Source organism: Triticum aestivum, chromosome 4D, assembly GCF_018294505.1.
Source record: "Triticum aestivum cultivar Chinese Spring chromosome 4D, IWGSC CS RefSeq v2.1, whole genome shotgun sequence".
Classification (NCBI taxonomy): Eukaryota; Viridiplantae; Streptophyta; class Magnoliopsida; order Poales; family Poaceae; genus Triticum; species Triticum aestivum.
Window position 1 is genome coordinate 150,496,174 of NC_057805.1, and position 5,489 is coordinate 150,501,662.

Sequence of the window (5,489 nt, forward strand, 5' to 3'; positions counted from 1 at the left end):
ACAGTAGATATTACACCAATATAAATTTAGAATGAGTTAACAATAGTACCTAAAGTGGTGACTTATTTTAATTATACTAACGGATCTCATGAGTTTTGTGTTGTGAAGTTTTCAAGTTTTGGGTAAAGATTTGATGGACAATGGAATAAGGAGTGGAAAGAGCCTAAGCTTGGGGATGCCCAAGGCAACCCAAGGTAATATTCAAGGACAGCCAACCATCTAAGCTTGGAGATGCCCCGGATGGCATCCCCTCTTTCGTCTTCAATCTATCGGTAAGTTTACTTGAGGCTATATTTTTATTCACCACATGATACGTGTTTTACTTGGAGTGTCTTGTATGATATGAGTCTTTGCCTTTTAGTTTGCCACAATCATCCTTTCTGTGCACACCTTTTGAGAGGGACACACTTTAATCGTGAATTTATTAGAATACTCTATGTGCTTCACTTTATTTTTTGAGCTAGGCAGTTTGCTCTAGTGCTTCACTTATATCTTTTTAGAGCACGGTGCTGGTTTTATTTTATAGAAATTGTTGAACTCTCATGCTTCACTTATATTATTTTGAGAGTCTTTAAACATCATGGTAATTTGCTTTGGTTATGAATTTAGTCGTAATACGATGGGCATCCAAGAGGGATATAATAAAAACTTTCATATAAAGAGCATTGAATACCATGAGAAGTTTCATTCCTTGCATATTGTTTTGAGATATAAAGATAGTGATATTAGAGTCATGCCAGTGAGTAATTGTGGATTGGTAGATATACTTGTGTTAAATTTTGTGATTCCCGTATCATGCACGTATGGTGATCCGTTATGTGATGAAGTTGGAGCATGATTTATTCTTTGATTGTCTTCCTTATGAGTGGCGGTCAACGATGAGCGATGGCATTTTCCCAGCAATCTACCCCCTAGGAGCATGCGTGTAGTACTTTGTTTTGATAAAAAATTTCAATAAGTATGTGAGTTCTTTATGACTAATGTTGAGTCCATGGATTATACGCATTCTCACTCTTCCACCGTTGCTAGCCTCTCTAGTACCGCACAACTTTCATCGGTGCATTAAACCCACCATATACCTTCCTCAAAACAGCTACCACACCTACCTATTATGGCATTTCCATAGCCATTCCGTGATATATTGCCATGCAACTTCCACCGTTCCATTTTATTAGGACACATACCATCATTGTCATATTGCTTTGGATGATCATGTAGTTGGCATAGTATTTGTGGCAAGGCCACCATTCATATTCTTTATATATGTCACTCTTGATCATTGCACATCCTGGTACACCGCCGGAGGCATTCATATAGAGTCATATTTTGTTCTAGTATCGACTTGTAATTCTTGAGTTGTAAGTAACCGAAAGTGTGATGATCATAATTATTAGAGCATTGTCCCATGTGAGGAAAGGATGATGGAATCTATGATTCCCTCACAAGTTCGGATCAGTCTCCGGACTTTATTAAAAAATAAAAGAGGCCAAACAAGCCCAAATAAAAAATAAAGGAGGCCAAGGAAGCCCAAACAAAAAAAGAGAGAAAAAGAGAGAAGGTACAATGTTACTATCCTTTTCCGCACTTGTGCTTCGAAATAGCACCATGTTATTCATGATAGAGAGTCTCCTATTTTGTCACTTTCATATACTAGTGGGAATTTTCTATTATAGAACTTGGCTTGTATATTCCAGCGATGGGCTTCCTCAAATTTCCCTAGGTCTTCATGAGCAAGCAAGTTGGATGCACACCCACTTAGTTTTTCTATTTGAGCTTTCATAAACTTATAGCTCTAGTGCATCCGTTGCATGGCAATCCCCATTCACTCGCATCGATATCAATTGATGGGCATCTCCATAACCCACTAATTTGCGTAGTTGATGTGAGACTTTCTCCTTCGTTTTGTCTTCTCCAGAACCACCATATTCTATTCCACCTATAGTGCTATATCCATGGCTCACACTCATGTATTGCGCGAAAGTTGAAAAAGTTTGAGAACACCAAAAGTATGAAACAATTGCTTAGCTTGTCATTGGGGTTGTGCATGAAAAATACTTTGTGTGATGAAGATGGAGCATAGCCAGACTATATGGTTTTGTAGGGATAACTTTCTTTTGCCATGTTATTTTGAGAAGACATGATTGCTTTATTTGTATGCTTGAAGTATTATTGTTTTTATGCCAATATTAAACTTTTGTTTTGAATCTTATGGATCTGAATATTCATGTCACAATAAAGAAGATTAGATGGATAAATATGTTGGGTAGCATTCCACATCAAAAATTCTATTTTTATCATTTACCTACTCGCGGACAAGTAGGAATTAAGCTTGGGGATGCTTGATACATCTCCAACGTATCTATATTTTTTTATTCTCCAATACTATTATATTCTCTCTTTTGGATGTTTTATATGCATTAATATGCTATTTTATATTAATTTTGGGACTAACCTATTAACCCAGAGCCCAGGACCAGTTTCTCCTTTTTTGTTGTTTTTGACTTCTACAGAAAAGGAATATCAAACAAAGTCCAAACGGAATAGAACTTTATGATGATTTTTCTTGGACTAGAAGACGCCTACGTAACTTGGAGAGCGGGCCAGAAGATCCCCGAGGAGGTCACAAGCCTCAGGGGCGCGCCCTCAAACCCTAAAACAACTTCTATAAATTCTCAAATATTCTCCCAACATCAGAAGCGCCCACCAAAATACTTTTCCACCACCGCAAGCCTCTGTTCCCGTGAGATCCCATCTTGGGGCCTTTTCCGGCACCCTGCCGGAGGGGGATTCGATCATGGAGGGCCTCTACATCAACCTTGCGGCCCTTCTGATGAAGCGTGAGTAGTTTACCACAGACTTACGGGTCCATAGCTAGTAGCTAGATGGCTTCTCCTCTCTCTTTGATCTTCAATACAATGTTCTCCTCGATGTTCTTGGAGTTCTATCCGATGTAATATTCTTTTACGGTGTGTTTGTCGAGTTCCGATGAATTGTGGATTTACGATCAGATTATCTATGAATATTATTTGAGTCTTCTCTGAACTCTTTTATGCATGATTAAGATGTCTTTGTATTTCTCTTCGAACTATCGGTTTGGTTTGGCCAACTAGATTGGTTTTTCTTGCAATGGGAGATGTGCTTAGTTTTGGGTCCAATCTTGCAGTGTCCTCACCCGTGACAGAAGGGGTAGCGAGGCACGTGTTGTATTGTTGCCATCAAGGATAAGATGGGGTTTATATAATATTTCTTGAGTTTATCCCTCTACATCATGTCATCTTACTTAAAGCGTTATTCTTTTCTTATGAACTTTTTACTCTAGATGCATGCTGGATAGCGATCGATGTGTGCAGTAATAGTAGTAGATGTGGAATCGTTTCGGTCTACTTGTCATGGACGTGATGTCTATATTCATGATAATTGCCTTAGATATCGTCATAACTATGTGCTTTTCTATCAATTGTTCGACAGTAATTTGTTTACCCACTGTATGTTTTCTTTCAAGAGAGAAGCCTCTAGTGAAACCTATGGCCCCCGGGTCTATTCTCCATCATATATTTTCAGATCTATAAACCAAAAACCCAAAAATATCTTCCTGCAATTTATTTATATTTACTTTAGTTTGCTATTTTATTTATCTTTTATACCTATCTCTATTAGATCTCACTCTTATTCGTGACCGTGAATGGATTGACAACCCCTTTTTCGTGTTGTGTGCATGTGTTTGTTTGTTTGTGCAGGTGCATAGGTGACTTGCTTGTGCCTCCTACTGGATTGATACCTTGGTTCTTAACTGAGGGAAATATTTATCTCTACTTTGCCGCATCACCCTTTCCTCTTCAAGGGAAAAATCAACGCAAGCTCAAGAAGTAGCAGTGGGTGGCGTGAGTGACTGAAACACATACCGAGTAGGTGGGTTGTTGCGTATGGGATAAAGAGGACTTGATACTTAATGCTATGGTTGGGATTTACCTTAATAATCTTTGGTAGATGCGGATTCTTGCTAGAGTTCCAATCATAAGTGCATATGATCCAAGTACGGAAAGTATGTTAGCTCATGCCTCTCCCTCATACAAAATCCCAATAGTGATTACCGGTTTAGTTATCGATCGCCCAGGGAGAAATAAATTTTTTGTGTGACCAAAAACCTTTCTACTAAACTACTAAATTTATTATCCTGGAATTTATTCGTGGTTTTATTCTCGCAAAGTACTTCTAGTTTTATTATTGTTCTAGGTAAAGCAAACGTTAAGTGTGCGTAGAGTTCTATCAGTGGTCGATAGAACTTGATGGAATATTTGTTCTACCTTTAGCTCCTCGTTGGGTTTGACACCCTTATTCATCAAAAAAGTCTACAAACGATCCCCTATACTTGTGGGTTATCAGTTGACTCACTCAACTTGGCCTTGGGACTGGGGGTGATAAGCAGTGCTCCAGGTTATATGAGTTCCCGTAGCTTCTTGGAAACTTTCCCAGAACTTCAAGGTGAAAATGCTGCCACCGTCTGAACTGATCTCTTTCGGAATGCCATGGAGTGTCATAATTCTGGAGATATACAAGTTCGCTAACTGAATAGCAGTGATTGTCTCCTTGATTGGATGGAGAATTGGTAGATGACGACAAGAATAGCATCGCGACCCTTTTGTGATCTGGGAAGGCCAATAATGAAATCCATCTGAACCTTATCCCATTTCCATTAAGGAATAGGAAGCGATTGCATAAGTCAAGCAGGTTTTTGATGTTCTACTTTGACGCAACGACAAACGTCACATTCCTCAATATATCGAGCAATGTCTTGCTTCATCTTAGACCACAAGTATTTTTTACGAATGTCTAGATACATCTTGGTACTTTCTGGATGAATAGATAGAGGTGTGTCATGTGCTTCCTTCATCACTTTCTCTGTCATAAGGTCGAGTCAGGATACCACCAGGCTATCTCTAAAGTACAAAGCTCCAGCTTCATCCAGCAAGAAATCTTTGGCCTTTTCAGAGGCAAGATCACTCTTAATCTGACCAATCTCAGTGTCTTTCTCCTGCGCAGATTTGATAGCCTTCTGGAGAGTTGGTTTTAGGACAAGGTTATTAAGAGAACCCCGTGGAACAATGTGAAGGTTCAACTTGCAAAGTTCTTCATGAAGGAGGGGTTGAGCTTTCTGAACCATGTGGTTATTGCAATAAGATTTGCGACTCAGGGCATCAGCCATGACATTAGCCTTACCAGGGGTATAAGATATACCGTAGTCATAGTCCATAATTGTTTCCATCCATCGCTGTTTATGGTGATTCAGATTTGGCTGAGTGAACAGATACTACAGACTTTGATGATTGGTAAAGATCTCGCAACAGTTACTGAGAAGGTAATGTCGCCACAACTTTAGTGCATTAATAACTGTAGCAAGTTTGAGGTCATGAACTTACTAGTTCTCTTCATGAGGGCACAACTGTCAAGTGGCATAAGCAACCACCTTGCGCTCTTGCATTAGGACACAA